Source organism: Orycteropus afer, unplaced genomic scaffold (genome assembly GCF_000298275.1).
Source record: "Orycteropus afer afer isolate SDZICR_OR568_19922 unplaced genomic scaffold, OryAfe1.0 scaffold00319, whole genome shotgun sequence".
NCBI classification, from domain to species: Eukaryota; Metazoa; Chordata; class Mammalia; order Tubulidentata; family Orycteropodidae; genus Orycteropus; species Orycteropus afer.
The window spans coordinates 4,019,281-4,042,074 of NW_006921906.1; the positions used below are offsets into that span (position 1 = coordinate 4,019,281).

At 36.1% G+C, this 22,794-nt stretch overlaps 1 pseudogene; it reads right to left on the reverse strand.

Moving 5' to 3' along the window:
* The window catches only part of LOC103206476, a 166,367-nt pseudogene that overhangs the window by 75,438 nt on the left and 68,135 nt on the right, over nucleotides 1-22,794 (reverse strand).

The window sequence follows — 22,794 nt, forward strand, 5'->3', positions numbered from 1 at the left end:
ACATATCTGACAAGGGACTTATCTCTAGAATTTATAGAAAACTCCAACACCTCAATAACAAAAAGACAAACAATCCAATTAAAAATGGGCAGAAGGCATGAATAGACACTTCACCAAGGAGGGATATTCAAGCGGCCAACAAAAATGTGAAGAAATGCTCATGATCATTAGTTATCAGAGAGATGCAAATCAAAACAACAATGAGATATCATCTTTCTCCTGCACTAGTAGCAAAGTTCAACAAGACAGACAATAACAAATGCTGGTAAGGTTGTGGAGAGACTGGGACTCTCATACACTGCTGGTGGCACTGTAAAATGATACAGCCATTGTGGAAAGCAGTATGGCGATTCTTTAAAAAGTTGGAATTAGAAATACCATTTGACCCAGCCATTCCATTACAAGGTATATACCCTAAAGAAGTGAGAGCCATGACAAGAATAGACATATGCACACACATGTTCATCACAGCACTATTTACAATAGCCGAAAGATGGAAACTACCTAGGTGTCCATCAACTGAGGAATGGATAACCAAACTATGGTACATACACACAATGGAATACTACACAATGCTAAAGAATAATTTAGAATCTGCATAACACCACATAATGTGGATGTACTTGGAGGACATTATGCTGAGTGAGATAAATCAACCAGAAAAGGGAAATATTGCATTAGTCCATTACTGTAAAAGTCAAGAAAGGTTTATTTATGGAAGGAAATTTTCTTTTTTGGTTACCAAGGGTGGGAGGGTACGGTAGGGAATGCTGTTAGAGAGATAGAGATAAGTATTGATTTGGATGAAGAAAAGGGCAATGTACCAAATGTGAGTGACCAATATGGTGGCATTGAGGAAGAGAAAGACATAGAGAGGTACAGGGGAGGTAGAGACAACAAAGATGAACCCTTTTGCACACACAGTACTGTGTTGTCAGTGAAGGCAAACAAGGGTATATGGGTGGATAGATGGGTAGACACGCTGAAGTATTGGTATGTCTATGAACTGGGGAGTGTATCCAAGACCATGAATAGGGTTGGCAGACAATAGTCCTATAGGTTTATGTGAATGCTCAGAATTCCCAGGTGTATAGTAGAGCTGACAAGGGGCAAGGTTGTGCTTACTTGTTGGTCACAGCCAGATACCCAGAGAGACTGAGTAGTTGAACCTGTGGGCTTAGGACCATAGTCACAGGGGACATCAAGCTCAATTGGCATAATATACTATACAAAACATTGTTTCACCTCCTACTTTGGTGAGTAGTGACTGGGATCTTAAAAGCTAGCAAGCTGCCATCTAGATTCAACGATGAGTCTCTCCTCATCCAGAGCAAAGAAGAATGAAGAAAACCAAAAATTCATGGAAACAATTAGTCCTAGTGACTGGTACATCATCCGACCTGCAGCCTATATGACTATGAGACCAGAAGAACTAGATGGTGCCTGGCTACCACTGTCATCCACTTGGAAGGGGATCTACGTAGGAGATCCTTGATAGAGAGAGAACAATGTGGAACAAAAGTCAAAGTCATTTGGAGAAAAAGAAAACAGGGGGAACTAGGTTTGCTGGTCCTATAGAGCCTGGTGGAACTGCTGAGACTATGACCCCTAGTTGCCCTTCAGGTCTGGAATTGAATCCTGTGGTTTCAATTCACCTGTGGTTTCTAGCCAAACAAAAGACAGGAATATGTGTTGAACACTTATCTGAGGTAGATACACTCCTTGGAGAGAACAATCATGGGAGAAAGAAGGGCTGCTTATGCACAGGGAGACAGTTCAGGAGGCAGGAGTGCATGGAGGGCTGGACATAGGGAAGAAGTAACTATGGGGAGGAAGTGGGAGGGGAAATGTTGCATTGTGGTGAATTGTGGTCAATGTCATGAGACAAAATGTATGTGAACTGCAGTAGGGAAAGTGAATTTGCTTTGTAAACTTTCACACAAATCACAATAAAAAAAGAAAGAAAGAAAGAAAGTGCTACAAAGAAAGTCTACTCTGCACACATGGGCTCTCTATGAGTCAGAATTGACAGCAAGTAACAACAGGCCAAAATATTCTTAAATACTACTGATTGAGAAATAAAACTTTCTTGGAGCATGACCGATATCTATCAAGAGACTGATTCACCAAACTTGCACCTGGCATATTTCTCCTAAGGTGTTCAATTATTCCCATTTGAGTTGTGATTTTAAGTTTCAGCTCGGAATTCTCAAGTTCAAGTCTAAAATGTATATTTAAAACCAGTTATTAATTTATGAACAAAGACCAAAAGGTATAATTATGTAAATTTCTAATAATTTGAAAAGCAGATAATTTTACAATTGTGCCACTGTCCTAGGTGTAGTTTGTGTACTAATAAGGATAATATGCAAAAATAATGTATTTCAAAATAGTTGAAAGCCAAAATAGTTGAAAGCTGGCTTACACACATGTGCTTATTACCATAACTGATATAATTCTCACACTATATTGCTTATTTGTTTTATAAATACACATTTTTCTGCACAGAAAATACACGTATTTTCTGCACAACTTTAAATTTTACTTTTGCAGCTTTTCTTGTATCTTCTCAACACCTCGTACTGCTTCTGTATGTCGGTTCTCTGCTTCTTCCAACTAAAACAAAAAGTAAAGAAAGCACTTTACTGGTACAAATTCACTCATCATCTATTTATGCAATGAAAATTTTACTGGAACACAGTCATATCCATTTCCTTGCATCCTGTTTATGGCTACAGTCATGCTCCAGTGTTAGAGTTTATTAGTTGCAATAGGACCTTATGGCCTGCAAATTCTAAAATAATTCCTAGCTGGCCCTTTAGAAAAAAGTTCACCAATCCCTGTTCTGGTCTTAACATACAATACTATTCTTGTTTGTAAATTAGATTTTATCAGATGAATACTCAAATTTCAGAACTGGTGAATCTGAGACAGGAAATTACCTTAGCATAAACAATTATGTATGTCTGCATTCTGAGTACTATATCAGCCATTGATTTAAATTTTTACATATGTGGATAACCATGACTACACCAGTGATTTATTAAAGTTAATATGCTGCTGTAGGTGACCAGATGCTTCATACAATAGTATGGGACATAGCATCAATACAGGAGTCATCATGCATGGGTCGAAATCCCAGCTCCAACAGTTATTAGCTGTGTGACCTTGAGCAAATTCTTAAACATTCTGTATCTCAGTTTCTCTACCAGTACAATACACATAAAAATAGTACTTAATTCACTCAGTTCTTGGGAATATTATATTAGGGTATACATGTAAATACTTAGAAGAGTACCTGGCACAGAGTGAGGTATGTATAAGTGTTCACTACTAGCATTATTATTGTTACTATATTTGATAATAAAATAAAATATGGTATTTTAATCTGGTGGTCTGCCAGCAGAAAACAGTCTCCTTTACAAGTCATACTGAATCATTTTTTATACAATTCAAAGTGGCACCAAATGGGGAGTATGAAGCCCAGCATAGGCTCCTATTGTTTCACAGACGTTTCACCAATCCCACTAGCTAACAGTCCTTTCTTCCTTTTCTAATTGATAACTCACTTTCTCTATGTACTATTCACAGTGAATGGTGACAGACTACAATGCAAATAATGCCTACAGAGTTGAGTAGTATACAACTTACAGGATCATTAGAGACTAGTAAAACCATTCAGCTAAAAATATAGGAGTCTACTGCTAAACCAGTGATCCAACAAAATGTGGAATTTATCGAACAATATCATTAATATCACACACAAGTACAATTTTGCTGAAGATAATTCAAAAATGGTTGTAGCAGCATATTCATAGGCAACTTCCAGAAATGCAAGCTGGATTCACAAGAGGACATTGAATAAGAGATATCATTGCTGATGTCAGATGAATATTGGCTGAAAGCAAAGAATACCAGAAAGATGTTTACTTGTGTTTTAGTGATAATGCATATGACTGTGTGGATCATAACAAGTTATGGATACCATTGAGAAGAATGGGAATTCCAGAATTAATTGTGCTCATGAGGAACCTGTACATAGACCAAGAGGCTGTCATTCAAACAGAACAAGGGAATACTGTCTGGTTTAAAATCAGGAAGGGAATGCATCAGGTTGTATCCTTTCATCGTAGTTATTCAAGCTGCATGCTGAGCAACTAAGCGGAGAAGCTGGACTATATGAAGATGAAAGCAGCATCAGGACTGGAGGATGACTCATTAACAACCTGCAATATGCAGGTGACACAACTTTGCTTGCTGAAAGTGAAGATGACTTGAAGCACTTACTGATGAAGATTCAAACGTCTGCAGTATGGATACACTTCAACATCAAGAAAATGAATATCCTCACAATGGACCAATAAGCAGCACCATGCTAAGTGGAGAAAAGACAGAAGTTTTCAAAGATTTCATATGACTTGGTTCCACGATCAACACCAATGGAAGCAGCAGTCAAACAATCAGATGGCGTATTGCAGTGGGTAGATGTGCTGCCAAAGACCTCTTTCAAGTGCTGATGACCAAAGATGCCTCTTTGAACACTAAGGTGCTTAACCCAAGCCATGGTGTTTTCAATTGCCTCATATGCATGTGAAAGCTAGACAATGAATAAGGAAGACCTAAGAAGAGTTGATGCTTCTGAGTTGTGGTGTTGGTAAAGAATACTAAAAATACCATGGACTGACAAAACTGACAACTCTGTCCTGGACGAAGTGCAGCCAGAATGCTCCCTGGAAGTGAGAACAGCCAGACTTCATCTCACCTACTTTGGTGTGGTTGTCAGAAGGGATCATTCATTCCCTGGAGAAGGATGTCAAGCTTGCTAAAGTGGAGGGTCAGCAAGAAAGTGGAAGGCCTTCAGAGAGATGAATTGACACAGAGGCTCTAATTATGGGCTCAGATATAGCATGGATTGTGAAGTTGGCGCAGGATAAGGCAGTGTTTAATTCTGTTGTGAGGGTCGCTATGAGTTGGAGCCAACTGGATGGCACCTAATAATAGCAAATGCTAAATCAAGATTCCTAACTTGATTTAGTCCTATCAAGTGTTTATGCTAGACAAGCATGTTGATGAGTAGATTAAGGTTATGTGCTAGGGTATATCAGAAATGCTAGTTAGTTCTCAAAGCTTTATAGTTGGTAAAGTGCTATAAATCTGTAAATCCCAGTTCTGGCTGAAGTAAGGCAAATTGACATTGTTTTCTTTTTATATATAGTAAGGAAAAATATTCTTCTCTATTAAGTTAATTGTTTTAAAGTTTATACTTAATTGTTTAAAGTAAATTTAGAATAAATACATAATTATATCAATATCTCAAGGAAACTATTGGTATGGTATAAAGAACTTAACATTAGCCTTATATCTATTAAGCTAAAATATTTTCAATTTTTACAAGGATAGGAGACATGCATATTGGATATTAGAAAAATTTATAGTTAGAAAGAGAATAGTATCTCTCATGGGAAAAAAAAAGTAACATAAATTTAAGGGCCTAGTTGTTCTGGACAGACTAGATGACAAGTGCTAAAAAGAGTAAGGCCAATGAAAGGACAGTCAGAGACAGCTTCATGGAGAAGGAGAGATAGAAAGCCACATGTGAATAAACATAAGATTATGTTAGCTAAAAAGCTGAAAGGACAACAGGAGTAAAGGCACAGAGATGGTGAAATAAGCACAAACAATTTAGGATACAATCCAATGGCCAGACAACATGTCCACATAAAACCTACACAAATGTTCATAGCAACATCATTCATGATAGGCAACAAGCAGAAACCATGTGAATGAAAATGAACAAGTGAATGCATGCACAAGTGCAGTCTGTACATACAGTGTAACACTGTGATCAGTGAAAGAAGCCAGTCATAAATCATATAATACATTATTCTTCTCCTGTAAGTGAAAAAGGCAAATCTAGAGACAGAATAGACTGGTGGTTAGCTAGGGACATGGGAAGAGTGAGGGGTGACAGCTAAGGGATGCAGGTTTTCCTCTGGGGATGATGAAAATATCTTAGAATTGAGTGTGATGATGATTACACAAGTCTATGAACATACTACAGGCCATGACATTGCATACTTTAAATGTGTGAATTGAATGGTATGTGAATTTTATCTAAATTAAGTTGTTTAAAAAAAATCCAGTGGTGGGATCTAGATTATTAATTATCTATTTTGGGTGTACATACTATATATAATCAGAATATTTCTATGCACTTACCACACATCAAAAATGAAAGGAAATCGAAGGAAATGCATAAATTTCCAAATGGTTTATGAAACAACCTTAAAATTTTGACATTTGGAAAATAATATAATGGACTTTCTATGGCAAGTTACCTCGAAAACTATGAAATAAATATATAGAGAAAGAGTGAGTATTCACAAAAATCAAGATGAGAAATATGATGATTTTCTGGAGTATTTCATTAAACATTATCCGCTGATTTAATGTGGCCTGCCTTTCCATGAAAATAGAGATATTACTAAAAAAATACAATTTAGTGCCAAAAATACCCACTCAACTTCGATGAAAAATTATGTAAAATCTTCAACCTTCTTAAGGGTAAATATTATTAAAAAAACTTACAATACTAATGATAAGCATTTGTATTAACTCTGGCAGAATGAAATCCAGAGTTTAAGAAATAAGTGCATTATAAAGATACTAAAATTAATTATAATGAAAATATAATTATACACAAAAGATAGCTGTCTAATGAAATTTGTATCATAAAAATGTTTATATTACTTAACCCATCATATAGTAATCGTTGACACGTTAAACTTCATACATACCAGACTCATGATTGGACCTAATGTTTTCATGAAATCCTGTGTCTCACCTTCTAACGTAATGGAATACCTTGGAATAACTTCCAGTGAAGCCTCTAGTATAGACTTGTTTACAGCCAGTTCTTGTTGAAGTTGTCTCACAACTGCCTGGTAAGATATTTCTTTTACTGATTTTGTGAACCACTTTATCAATAAGCTATGCTAACAGTACATAACTCTAACATATATATTTGAAAACTATCACAACATATACATATAATTCATCTTCGTTTCCTTGTATGTTTAAATTCCTGTTTATCACAGAATTCAAGTGTAAGGACACCAAACCTGTTATCTCCCTGCCTACACAGTATTATGTTTATTAGACCACATATTCTGCAAAGCTTTTAACAACAAACCTACTGATCGGTCAGCAATAAATGTGGACAGGACTGGCGTGGTTAATTTGACACTGTGGAATATTTCCCCTTTTATAATTAGAAACTAAAATTAATTTCAGAGTTCCTCACATATTCAATGTTCCGCTCAAATCCTTCCAATTGGCTCCTATCTCATTCAGAATAAAAGTGAAGTCATTATAATAGCCTCCAAGGCCCTGTTGTAACCTTGCCTCTACCTCACTCCCTGACCTCAGGTCCTGCAACCTTCTCTCCTCTTCATTCCATTCTGCTACACTGTGAATCCCACCACCTAATATTAGTCTGGAAAGAGGGATCAAATAACACTATAATAAATCATAATAAATCATAGAGATACAATTACCTTTGCACTGGGCAAATTAGCGTCCAAATGATAGTAACTGAGCCTTGAAATGAAAGTAATTATTAGCAAATTACATCTTCATTACTCGTGGATTTTATAATTGTGAAGTCATCTACTTGCTAAAAATCAATACCTCGTGCTCTGGCAGTCATTTGCATGCACTGAACAGCAAAAAACTTGAGCCTTCCATATTTACAATGGGAACTCTGGGAGCGTAGTACCTACGGCACTTGACTGCCAACCAGAAGGCTGGTGGTTCAACCTCCAAAGGAAAGTTGGGCAATTTACTTCCATAGTGATACCACTTCAGAAACCCAAGAGGGGTTGCTATGAGTCGGGTCTGACTCAAGGGCACATAACAACAACAGTTCTGAAATGGCAGGATCTTTATAGAACATTGTTGGTGTTGTTAGGTACTGTGAGTCAGTTCAGAATCACAGTGACCCTACATACAATAGAACGTAACCACCAGCACAGCGGCTGGTGAGCCAACCTTCTGGTTAGTTGTCAAATGTCTTAAGCACTGTGCCATCAGAGCTCCTTATTATGAGATATACCATCTCAATTCTATTTCAGTTGGGAAATCTGGAATTAACTGTCAACAAAGGTAATCCACTCAATAGAATCCTGCTTTCAAAAATATTCATTTTAGGTATGCACATTTCTGATTATCTGCTCCATCACAAAGTGTGGTGATATAAACACATTAAAATTATTATTTCAGCAATATCAGACTAAATTACTAACACCAGCCTCTACTTATTAAAAAATTTATAACTTAACCTCTTAGAATTTCATGTGACTTAAAATAAGGCATCTCTCAGATCTAATTTTGATATGCTTGATACAAGGTATATTTCTAAGATGATATAGCAAATACGTTTATAGTCTATATATTGTTGTAGTCAACTTGATTCAACATTTAGCTATAATCAAATACTTTCAATTTTTTTTCAGGAACTTTAAAAAGCACTTATATTTCTCAATACTTACTTCTCTTTCTACTTTCTCATTTTCATACTTATCCATCTGTCCTTTTAAATGATTACATTCATCGATTAACTCCTTATTTCTCTCTTCAAGTTTAAGTCTTTGTTTTTCACTTTCACCTTGAAGCTTTTTTATAATATCTTGTAGTTGTTCTTGGATATTAATTACCGTCTTTCCTTTAATGGCAGCTTTGTTGTAAGTATCATCCAGTAGCTGTCGAAGCAACATGTTTTCACTTTCTAGTTGGAATAATCTTTTCTCTATGGACTCCAGTTTTCCACTGTATTTTTTTACTTTATCTTGTAAGTTTTGACACATTTCCTTCATCTGACCCTGTGTTGGGCTTAGGTCTCTCTGTACTTGTTCTAAAACCAACGTCTTTTCTCTTAGAGCATCTTTAGCTTGAAGTAACTCAGTTTCTTGGCTACTGAATTTACTTTCAGTTTTGGATAGCTGTTCAGTTAGAGTCTTGTTGTTATCTCTTAGGGTAGACAAATTAAAACTAATTTTGTCCTGTAAATGAAACCACTCATCTCTTGCTCTCTGCAAAGCAAGTTCTAAGTCTCTTTTTGATGCCTGACTTTGATCGTGATCGTGATCGTGTGTAGCAGCAGTCAGCCTACAACGGAATGATTCAACTTCAGTTTCCAGTCTTTGTTTTCTTTTTCATTCTCCAATTTAGAGGTTAGCATTGCATTCTCAGTTGTCAGAACATTAAGCTGTCTGTTATACTGAGATGCTGTTTCTGTTAGAATTTTCTCATTCTGTTTGATTGTCTTTTGAAGATCATCATTTTTTTTCATTTACCACTGCAATGTCCTCAGAATATTTTTTTTCTTTTTCTTGGTTCTGGTTTTTTAATGTATTTACTTCCACTTTTAGCATGGCAATTTCATCCTGCAACATGTGCTTTTTATGCAATAGATCTTCTTCTTTTCCATGACTATTAGTAACCTAAATAAAACAAAAAAGACTTTAGTTGGCACTCAAGAAAATGACATATCAGAATTTTCTTTGAAAACAAAGAATAACCTAAATATTTATATAATCAAAGGCTTCAATAAGTAGATATTCACTGTAAGAGTTGGCCCCAAATTTCACACCTTACATAGAAATTCCCAAAATTCAAAAGTGTAATCATCAAAGGAAAAAAAATCCATGAAATATAAAAAAAAATATATATGATATAATTTTTTTTTTAATAGAATCTCACACTTTCTGCTTTGAAAGTGATTACAACAGGAGGTCCTGGATAGAGTGAGGAAAATTTGTGAAACGTAATTCAAAAGTCATAAAAGACTAGGCTTACTGACTTGAAAGGAGTTCTTGTGATATAGTGGTTAAGGAATCTGTCTGTTAACCAAAGGGATCGTGGTTCGAATTTATCAACTGCTCTGTGGATAAAAGATGGGGCAGTCTGCTTTCATAAAGATGTACAGCCTTGGAAACCAATTGAGGTCATTATGAATTGAAATCAACTTGGTGGCAATGAATTTGGTTTTCTGATGTACTGGTCTGACAGAGGCCAGTGAAACTCCCAAGACTTTTGGCCCCAGATAATACCTTGTAAACTGAATTTGTCCCTATGGCTCAACTTTCAGCCAAATGTTGTTATTGTTAGGTGCTGTCAGGTCAGTTCTGACTCATAGTGACCCTATGTACGACAGAACAAAACACTGCCTGGTCCTGCGTCAGCCTCACAATCCTTGCTATACCTGAGCCCATGCAGCCACTTTGTAAATCCATCTCCTTGAGGGCCTTCCCTCTCTTTGCTGACCCTCCACTTTACCAAGCATTATATCCTTTTCCAAGGAATGATACCTTCTGACAACATGACCAAAATAGGTAAGACAAGTCTAGCCATTTTTGCTTCCAAAGAGCAATCCACCTGCACTTCTTCCAGAACAGAGCTCTTAGGTTTTGTGGCCATCTATGACACTTTCAGTATTCTTTGCTAACACCACAACTCAAAAGCATCAACTCTTCTTCAGTCTTCTTTATTCATTGTCCAGCTTTCACATGCATATGAGGTGACTGAAAATACCATGGCTTGGGTCAGGCACACCTTGGTCCTCAAAGAGACATCTTTGCTCTTCAGCACTTGAAAGAGGTCTTTTGTAGCAGTTTTGCCAAGGCATTACATCATCTGATTTGACTACGGCTTCCATGGATGTTGACTATGGAACCAAGTAATATGAATTCTTTGACAACTTCAATCTTTTCTCCATTTATTGTGATGCTGCTTATTGGTCCAGCTGGGAGGATTTTCATTTTCTTGATTTTGATGTGTATCCATACTGCAGACTGGAGTTTCAATTTTCATCAATAAGTAGTTCAAGTCATCTTCACTCTCAGCAAGCAAGGATGTGTCATCTGTATATAACAGATTGTTAATGAGTCTTTGTCCAATCCTGTGCTGCATTTTTCTTCTTATAGTCCAGTTTCTCAGCTTACTTGGTCAGCATACAGAATGAATAACTATGGTGGAAGGATACAACCATGACACACTTCATTCCTGATTTTAAACTATTCAGTATTCCCTTATTCTGTTTGAACAACAGAGTCCTGGTCTATGTACAGGTTCCTGATGAGCACAATTAAGTGTTCTGGAATTCCCATTATTCTCAGTTTTACCCATAATTTGTTATGATCCCCAACATCAAAAGCTTTTGCATAGTCAAATCACAAGTAAACATCTTTCTGGTATTCTTTGCTTTCAGCCAAGATCCATCTGACATCAGAAATGATATCCTGTGTTCCACATCCTCTTCTGAATCCAGCTTGCATTGCTGGAAGTTCCCTGTGAATATCCTGCTGCAAGCAGTTTTGAATTATCTTCAGCAAGATCTTACTTGCATGTGATAATAATGACATTGTTAGAAAATTTCCACATTCTGTGGGATCACCTTTCTTTGGAATGGGTACAAATATGGATCTCTTCCAGCCACTTGGCCAGGTAGCTGTCTTCCAAATCTCTTCACATAGCCACATGAGTGCCTCCAGCACAGCATTCATTTGTTGAAACATCTCAATGGGTATTCCATCAATTCCTAGAGCCTTGTTTTTTGCCACTTCCTTCAGTGCAGCTGTGACTTCTTCCTTCAATACTATTGGTTTTGGATCATATGCCACTTCCTGAAATGGATGAACATCGACCATTTTTTTTTTTGGTACGACAGCTCTTTGTATTCCCTCCATCTTCTTTAGATGTTTCTTGCATCATTCAATACTTTGCCTATGGCACTTTTCAATATTGCAACTCAAAATTTAAATTTTTTCTTCAGTTATTCCATCTTGAGAAATGCTGATTGTGTTCTTCTCTTTTGGTTATCTAACTCCACATCTTTGCACTTTTCATTATAATAATTGAATTCATCTTCTCGAGCTACTCTTTGAAATTTTCTGTTCAGCTCTTTTATCTTGTCATTTCTTCCATTTGCTTTAGTGACTCTCCATTCAAGGTCAAGTTTCAGAGTCTCTTCTGGCATCCATTTTGGTCTTTTCTTCCTCTCCTGTCTTTTTAATGACCTTTTACTTTCTTCATGGATGATGTTCTTGATGTCCTCCCACAATTCTTCTGGTTTTTGGTCAATGGTGTTCAAAGCATCAAATCTATTTTTTAGATGGTCTATACATCAGAAGGGATATATTCAAGGTCATATTTTGGCTCTGGTGAACTTATTTTAATTGTCTTCAACTTCAACTTGAACTTGCATATGAGGAACTGTTGGTCTATTCCATAGTCAGCTCCTAGCTTTGGCTGAAGACATTGAGCTTTTCCATTGCCTCTTGCCACAGATGTAGTCAATCTGATTTCTGTGTACTCCATCTGGCAAAGTCCATGTGTATAGCCACTGTTTGTGTTGTTGAAAAAAGGTATTTGCAGTGAATAAGTAGTTGGTCTTGAAAAATTCTATCATGCTATCTCCAGAGTTATTTCTATCACCGAGGCCAAATTTTCCAACTACCAATGATTCTTCTTTGTTTTCAACTTTTGCATTCCAGTCACTGGTGATAATTAACACATCTTGATTGCACTTTATGTTGTTCATTTTGGCACATTTTCTTCATCTGACCCTGTGTTTGGCATACATCTCTTTGTACATGTTCTAGAACCAATGTCTTTTCTCTTAGAGCATCTTTAGCGTGATGCAGCTCAATGTCTAGGCTACTGAAGTTACTTTCACCTTCAGACAGCCATTCAGAAATCATGGGAGATAAAAAGGGCAGCATTTGTCCAGTGAGACAATTCAGATGACAGGAAAGGATAGGAAAGAACAGACAGAAACAGTAAATAGGGAGCAAGTGGGAAGAGTGCTGTTACATTGAAGTTGCAATCAATGACACAAAACAAAATGGGCATGAATTGTAGAACGCAAAACTAATTAGCTCTGTAAATATTCATCCACATCAAAATAAGAAGATAAAGGGGGAAAAGAAAAAAGAACATCGGAAAGATCTTTCTGCAAATTACAACAAACCTAGAGGATATAAAATAAAGGATTAATACATTCAACTACAATGAAAAATCAATACATTTCATAGCATTAAGAAAATCAGTTTGATAGCTAGGTTATACAGCTGTCCTACAATAAGAGCCTTCACTTTGCATATATTAAAATTATTAAATATATTACCCTGTCAAACACATGAAATAATTATAATATAAAAAACATTTTATAAATCCTAGGAGCTCTGGTAGTGTAGTACCTAAGGCATTTGACTACTAACCAGAAAGCTGATGATTCAAACCCACCATCCACTCCTAGGAAGGAAGGTTGGGCAATCTACTTCCGTAGTGATACCACCTCAGAAACCCAAGGAGGGGTCACTAGGAGTCGGATCTGACTTGATGGCAGTGAGATAATTTTATGCAATCTGTCTGAATTTCCCAAATAATACTACATTCTTCTGAAATTAAATTAATTCCAAATGGGTTTATAGTTAGTGTCTAATCTATACAGCCACTCCATACCAACAGCCTTAGCTCTGTACATATATATATATATTTTTTTACAATTGTTCCTCCTTGTTTACACAGATTATATTTCTCTCAAATTTTTTGGTGGTTTTTTTGTTTTGTTTTGTTTTGTCTAACTGAGTGGGATAGAGTAACAGTGCCAATATGACCCAATCATACCCACACTTCCTACAGCCCCACATAGTGAGTGACAACCACCACTAGCTTCTGCACCAGCTGACCAACAATAGACAATGGCCAGTACCAGCTCATCTCACCCTTAATGCCTCTTCATGAACAGCTAACACAGATATGTGCACAATCTCATTCTCTATCATACCTACCAGGAGACAAATGGTGAATGCCCAAATGCTGCAAACTAGCCAATAGAGGACACGGTATCCTGCTTACTCAGATACATGAAAGCAAAACAAAGAAAAAATAATTTTGGGTGAGTCATGCCAACATATAATCACAAATGAAATATAAATACAATGATATCTCAATGTCTCTGAGACAACACACCATCACAGTCTATACAAAGAAGCCGGATAATGTAGGAGAAACAAGGGACCAGGATACAGACCCAGAAAACATTCCTAAGGAAGAAATAGCATTAGAACTGCCTCATAAGGAATTTAGAAGAATTTTCTTTAGGTACCTTCAGTAGATTGAGAGCTATATCAAGGACAACACAGAAAAAATGAAGGAAAACAGAAAAAAACTCTAGAACAATTTAGGAAAACAATATATGAAATGACAAAATAAACAACAAATTAGAAATGATAGAAAATCTACAAACAGAAATCCAGAAGATTAATACTAAAATTTCAGAATTAGAGAACACATTGAATAGGCAAAGGAGTGGAATTGGATCAGTGGAAGAGAGAATCAGTGGGATTGAAGACACATGCCTCAATACTACTTTGTTCAGGGATCAATCAGAAAAAAGATCGAAACAAAATGAAGAAAGCCTAACATTCATGTGGGATAACATTAAGAGGAATTACGTACATGTAATCTGAATTCTAGAACAGGAAGAAACAAATAAACACACAGAGAAAACTGCTTAAGATTTGCCAGAAGAGAATTTCCCTAATATGATGAAAGACAAGAATATATTCATTTAAGAAATTCAGCAAATGCCATATCGGATTGACTCCAAAAGAAAATCACCAAGATATAATCAAACTCACCAAAACCAAAGACAAAGAAAGAATCCTAAAAGCAGGATGGGAAAAACAAAAAGTTACCTACAAAGGACAACCAATAAGACCAAGCTTGGATTTCTTAGCAGAAACCACGTAGGCGAGAAGGCAATGGGATGATATATGTAAAACCCAGAAAGAAAACATTTCCAACCAAGGATTATATACCAAGGAAAATTGTCCCTCAAATATGATGGTGAAAATTAGGGCATTTTCAGATTAGCAGAAATTTGTTTAAACCAGACCAATCTTATAAAAGACACTAAAGGGAGTTCTTTGGACAGAGAACCAACAACAGCAAACAGCAACTAATGATTAACACACATGGTGATATGACCCAGAAACACACCAAGCTTATAGAAACATTCAAAATAAAAATAAGCTTACAAGACTGTAAACAGGGAACCAGAGACATCAATTGGTAAATGAGGGCAACTACAAACCAAAAAGAGGCAATAAATAGTGTAGTTACAGGACTCCTAAATGATAAGGAAGTAAAGACAATTGGGAGACAGAACAGACTGTTCTAAACTTGGGAAGAAAATTACAAATCACAGAGTAACCTTGCAGAAAATGTAGAAACCTTCACATTAAAAGAAAAAAAAGAACAAGCACAAATATTTAGCAAAAATTAAAACAATAGCAACAAAGGAAATGATAATGCAATTCATAAACAAAATGAGCTCAGCACACAAAATTATATGAAAAAAGGAAATCAGCAGCACTACAGAAAAGCACATAACAAAGTGAAAGGAACAAATTCATACTTGTCAATAATTACACTGAATGCAAATGGATTTAATGTGCCACTCAAGACACAGAGAGTAGCAGACTGAGTAAGAAAATATTACCTCTTAATATACTGTCTACAAGAGACATACCTTAGAGATAAAGACAAAAATAGACTAAAATCAAAGCCTGGAGAAAGATCTGTCAAGCAAATGGCAATCAAAAAAGATTAGGAGTCGCAATATTAATTTCTGATGCAATTGATTTTAAGACAAAAACCACCATAAGAGACAAGGAAGTACATTATAATGCTTAATCAGACGTTAATAGAATTGAAAAGACACATAGATGAGGCCACATGAGTAGGAGACTCTAATGCAACACTTTCAATGAAAGATAGAACAACTGGAAAGAAAACCCAACAAAGATGTAGAAGAACTAAACAATACAATCTACCAAATTGACCTTATAGACGTCTACAGAGCATTTCACCCAACAACAGCACATGGAACAGTGCACATAGAACAGTCTCTAGGAGAGACCACATGTTAGGCCACAAAGCAAGCCTCAATAAATTTAAAAACACTGAAATACTGCAAAGCATCTTCTCAGATCACAGTGGTATAAATTAGAAATCAACAACAGGAAGATCAACAGAAGAAGAGCAAACATATGAAAACTGATAACACTCTCCTTAAAAACTACTGAGTAATACAAGAAATAAAAAATGAAATTAAAATTTCCTTGAATCAAACAAGAATGAAAACACAGCATACCAAAATCTTTGGGACACAGCAAAAACACTGAAGAGACGGCAAATGATAGGAATAAATGCACACATCAAAAATGTAGAAAGAGCCAAAATCAACACCTTAACCTAACATCTCCAACAATTAGAAAAAGAGCAGCAAAAGAAAAAAAAAAGAAGCCTAAATTCAACAGAAGAAAAGAAATAATAAATATTCAAGTAGAAATAAATGAAACAGAAAAAAGAAAGACAATAGAAAATATCAACAAGGACCAGAAGTTGGTTCTTTGCAAAGATAAATAAAATCAACAAACAACTGGCAAACTAAAAAGGATAAGTGGGAGAGAGCACAAATAACATGAATATAAAATGAAATGGCTGATGTCACAACAGAACTAACTGAAATTAAAAGAACTGTACTTCTACAAAGTTGAAAATCTAGAAGGTATGGACAGATTTCCAGAAATATATAGCTTCCTTAAATTAACATAGACTGAGGTGAACAATTTGAACAGACCCATAAAAAGAGAAGAAATTGAGTAGGTCATAAAAAAAATTATCAACAAAAAAAAGTCCTAGTCCAGACAGTTTCACTGGAGAATTCTATCAACTTGTTCATAAAAGTGACACCAATCCTATTCAAAATATTTCAGAACATAGAAAAGGATGGAATCTTCCCAAATTCATTTCATGTGTCAATCATAACCTTGATACTAAAACCAGGCAAAGACATCACTACAAGGAAAACTACACACCAATATCCCTCATGAATGTGGATGTAAAAATCTTCAACAAAATCCTAGACAATAGACTCCAAAAACATATTTAAAAAAACAATACATTGTGACCATGTGGGGTTCATAGCAGGTATACAAGGACGGTTCAACATTAGAAAATCAATCAATATAATCCATCACATAAATAAAATAAAGGATAAGAATCACATGATCATATCAGTTTGATAAAATCCAACACCCATTCCTGATTTAAAACAAAAAAAATACTTTCAGCAAAATAGGAATAGAAGGGCAATTTCTCAACATAATAAAGGGCATATATGCAAGACAAAAAGCCAACATTAATCTCAATGGAAAGACTGAAACCATTCCCCTTGCAAAATGAACCAGACAAGGATGCCCCAGATCTCCATTTCTATTCAACACTTTACTGGAAGTCCTAGCCAAGGCAATAAGGCAAGAAAGGGAAGTCAAACACATCCAAATTGGTATGGAAGAAGTCAAACTATCCCTGTTTACAGATGATATGATCCTATGCATAGAAAACCCAAGAGACTCAGCAAGAAAACTACTGGCACTGATGAAGAGATTTAGCATAGTGATAGGATACAAGATCAACATACAAAAATCAGTTGGATTCCTCAACACCAGCAAAGAGATTGCTGAAAAAGAAATAAGGAAATCGATACTATTTACAATAGCTACTAAAAAAATAAAATACTTGGGAATAAATCTTACCAGATACACAAAAGACCTGGACATAGAAAGCTACAAAACACTGTTTCAAGAAGAACCTACCATGCTCGTGGATGGGAAAATTGAACATTGTGAAAATGTCAGTATTACCCAAAGCAATCAATGTAACCCCAATGAAGATTCCATCAACATTCATTAGGGATATGGAAAAACCAATCACTAATTTTATACGGAAAGGAAACCAAAGCACTATTGAGAGAGAAGAACAAAGTAGGAGATCTCACATCTCAAAAACTGCTAGACAGCCACAATCATCAAAACTGCCTGGTACTAGTACAATGATGGACCCACACAGACTAGGGGAATGGAACTTAGAACCCAGAAATCGACCCATCGACCTACAGTCAGCTGAACTTTGCAAAGGGCCAAAATCCATTAAAAGGGAAAGAGATAGTATCTTTCACAAATGATGCTGGCAAAACTGCATATCCATTAACAGAAAAATGAAATAAGATCCATACCTTACACCACACACAAAAACTAACTCCAGGTGGATAGAAGACTTAAATGTGAAACCTAAAACAATAAAGTTCATCAAGGAAAAAATAGGGGCCCTATTTCATGGCATAAATAGACTATCAAGTATGACCCAAAGTGCACAAACAGCAGAAGATAAACTAGATGATTGGGACCTTCTAAAACTTAATTGTTATGTGCATCAACAGGCTTCTCCAAAGGAGTAAAAAGAGAATGTAGAGATTGGGAAAAAATATTCAGCAATGACATGTCTGACAAGGGACTTATCTCTAAAGTTTATAGAAAACTCCTCAACATCAAAAAGACAAGCCACCCAAATAATAAATGGGCAGATGACATGGTCAGATACTTCACCAAAGAAGATATTCAGCTGGCCAACAAACACGTGAAGAAATGTCCATGATCATTAACTACACATTAAAGAGATGTAAATCACAACAACAATGAGATAACATCTCATCCTAGCACTAATAGCAAAGTTCAACCACACAGAAAATAACAAATGCTAGTGAGGATGTGGAGAGACTGGCACTCTCACACTGCTGGTGGGACTGTAAAATGATACAACCACTGTGGACATCAGTACGGAGATTCCTTTAAAAGTTGGAAATGCCATTTGATCCAGCAATCCCATTACTGGGAATATCTCCTAAAGAACAGAGAGCAAGGACATGAACAGTATATGCACACCCATGTTCATCGCAGCACTATTCACAATAGTAAAGAGATGGCAACAACTTCAGTGTCCATCAAAAGAAGAATGGATGACCAAATCATGGTACATACATACAATGGAATACTATGCAACACTAAAGAAGAATATTGAATTTGTGAAACACTGCATAATGTGGATGAACTTGGAGAACCTTATAATATGTGAAATAAGTCAACCACAGAATATAGTGTTAGTTCACAATTGTGAAATAAGTCAACCACAAATATAGTGTTAGTTCACAATTGTGAAAAATCAATGAAAGGTTTATATATGGAAGAAAACTTTCTTGGCTGGATACCAGAGAAGGGAGGAGAGGGGAAGGGAGGGAACACGATAGATAAGTAGAGAAAAGTATTGATTTGGGTGAAGGGAAGGGCAATATACCAAAAGTGAGTGACCAACACAATGACACTAAGGAAAAGGAAGACACAGAGAGATGTATAAGAGGTGCAGAAAACAAAGATAAACACTTTTACATATACAGTACTGTGTTATCAGTGATAAGAAACATTAATATACAGGTAAATACATATATGGGTAGACAGGATGAATGATCAGGTATATCTAAGCAAAAGACAATACACCCAGGACCATATATAAGGTTGGTAGACAATATTTCTACATACATATTTGTGCTGTAAGAATGTCCACATAACTGAACTAACAGGGTAAAGTTATGATAATTTTTTAGGCACAGTCAACCACCCTGACGGAGTGAGTTGTTGGACCTGTGGGCTCAGGGCTGTGGTTGCAGATAATATCAAGCTCAACTGGTCTAACAAACTACACAAAATCATTGTTCTACATCCTACTTTGGTGAGTAGTGACTGGGGTCTTAAAAGCTGGGAAGCAGTAATCTAGATGCAACGATGGGTTTCTCCTGGTCCAGAGCAAAGAAGAATGAAGAAAACCAAAGATACATGGAAACAATTAGTCCAACGGGCTAGTGAGCCATGTGAACCTCAGCCTATATGACCATGTGACCTTAAGAACTAGATAGTGCCAGGCTACCACTGTCAACCACTTGGAAATGGATCAGTGCAGGAGATCCTGGACAGAGTAGGAGAACAATGGAGAACAAAACTCAAAATGATAAAAATAGATCACCCTTACTCATCTGATAGAGCCTGGTAAAACTCCTGAGACTATGGCCCCTAGTTACCCCTCAGGCCTGAAATTGAACTCACTCTCTTGCCTTCTAGCCAAACAATAGACAGGCATATAGGGTGAATATTTACATCAGGTCGATATGCTCCTTGGAATGACCAATCATGGGAGAACACAGGGCAGTATTTGCACATGGAGATAGTTCAGGGGGCAGGAATGGATAGGAGAGAAGGAAGAGGTAACTTAGGGCAGAAGTGGGAAGAGAGCTGTTATATTGTGGGGACTGCAGTCAATGTCATGAAACAAAATGTGTATGAACTGCTGTACAGAAAATGAATTTCTCTGTAAACTTTCAGCCAAAACATACTAAAAATTAAACAAACAAACAAAAGATATACAGCCTCAGAAACCCAATGAGGTTCACTACGAATCAGTATCAACTAGATGGTAGTGAGTTCTTTTTTTTTTTTTTTCCTCTTGGTGCTGGGCCTAGTGGTTAAAGCATTTGACTGCTAATCAGAGTCTCTGTGGGAGAAAGTTGGCTTGCACAAAGATTTACAGCCTCCGGAAACCTATTAGGCTGTAGTTCTACTTTGCCCAAAAGGGTCCATATGAATTGGAATAAACTCAATGGCAGTGTGTGGATTATCATAGTCTCATAGCTATTTAACTTATATTTTAACACAAAAATGCCAAAATCAGCATTTATTTTAATGAATACACTCAATTTACCATTAATCACTTCATTCAGAAAACATAAACAATAAATTAATTGTTTTAGCTATAATGGCTCATATTTAGAATGCAAAAACACTTTTGCTTTATCTTAAACAATATACAATAAATCAATGGACCATCATAAAGTATATGGATGAAATAAAGTCAGAAGACATTTTTACCAAAGATTAACTGACCTGATTCAAATGATTTTTCACAGTCTTCAACTCCGTATCTAGGGTCCTTACAGACAGCTCAAGTTCTTGTTTCACTTCACGTTGTTTCTTATATTGCTCTTTTCTTCTTCTCAATTCATCTCTAATCTTTTCGTACAAGCCATCAGTGCTTCTTCTCCTCTCTTGTTCGTCTTTCAAAGTAAATCTGCATTTAGATATGCTCATCTTAAAATTCATTTTGTTAGAAAATAAAAACTTCACTTTATACCCTTGCTCTTTATATGTTAGCTTCCATCTAGTTTATGAAATTCTGGTTTTTAATTTTTTCCTTCCTAGTCCTTCTATTTTCAGTTTCTCATTTCAATCTTGTCCAATAGCAATATATTCTTAAAAGGTTATAATGAAAGGGCATACTGCTACTCGGTAAGTTTTGTTATAAGTAACTCTGGTAAATATTATGAGAAAAGAATTTTGAAATTTTTCAGTAAAATTAGAGTTAACTTTGTCCTTTTGTCCCACATTGGTACAATTACTTCTCCATTTGAACAGATAATTAAGAATTAACTAGTTAGCAGGAGAAATTGTTGTTTAAAATTTATAAATTCACTAGAAACAAAAATCAAAAGATTTCACAAAGATGAAATATTACAGATACGCCTAACAATGACTGACAAAGGTACCTTCAGGAACCTTTTATGCAACATACAGCTGCATATTATGATATAATCCACCACGAGGCGAGGTGCTCTAATATCTGTGGCCCTGTACTTGATATTTCTTCTTTTTAAACATGTTCTTTTTCTATCTGGTTGATTATTACCTTACTAATCATCTTTAAATCCCTTTGGAACAAGACAGTCTCCATATTATTAATTAAACACTAAAAAATAATATGTGCTTTCAATACAGAACTCTAAATTAACTTTACCTTTGTATGAAAGAATCCTACGGGGCAGTTCTACTCTGTCCTATAGGGTCACTAGGAGTCAGAATTGATTCTATGGCAAAGGGTTTAATTTATGCATGAGAAAGGGGTTGAAAAAAATAATCTGTCATCCTTTTCCATTTTACTTTTCTTTCTATGCATATGCTAAGAATCAAACTGAGTACTTAAAGCACACAATTCTAGTTGGAGAAAAATTGCTATTTTGTACTCTGCTGGTGGAATTTTAAGGTAATGGAAACTTTGTGAAAAACAATTTAGAAACATAGATGACTTTTTAAAACATTTCTATACTTTAACCAAGTAAGTCTGTATTGAAGAATTTATTGAAGGTGAGTCATCAATAATGCACAAAAAGATTTATATAAAAGATGCTCCTAAAAGACTTAACAATGTTGTTCTGTTGTTGTTAGGTGACATCAAGTTGGATCTGTCTCATAGCGACCCTATGTACAACAGAATGAAACACTACCTGGTCCTGCACCAGCCTCACAATCCTTGCTATACCTGAGCCCATAGTGGCAGTAACTATGTCACCCCATCTCATTGAGGGCCTTCCCCTTCTTCCCTGACCCTCCACTTTACCAAGCATGATATCCTTGTCCAGGAAATGGTCCCTTCTCATGAAATGACCAAAGTAGGAGAGATGAAGCCTGGCCAGTTTGGCTTCCAAGGAGCATTCAGGCTACACTTCTTCCAGGACAGTTTTGTTAGTTCTTTTGGCAGTCCACAGTACTTTCAGTATTCTTTGCTAACTCAATTCCAAAGCATCAACTTTTTTTTGATCTTCCTTATTCATCATCCAGCTCTCACATAGATATGAGGCAACTGAAAATACCATTGCTTTGGTTAGGCATTCCTTAGTCTTCAAGGAGACACCTTTGCTCTTCAGCACTTGAAAGATGTCTTTTGCAGCAGATTTGTACAGTACAATACGTCCTCTGATGTCTTTTTTTTTTTTTTTTAATTAGGATT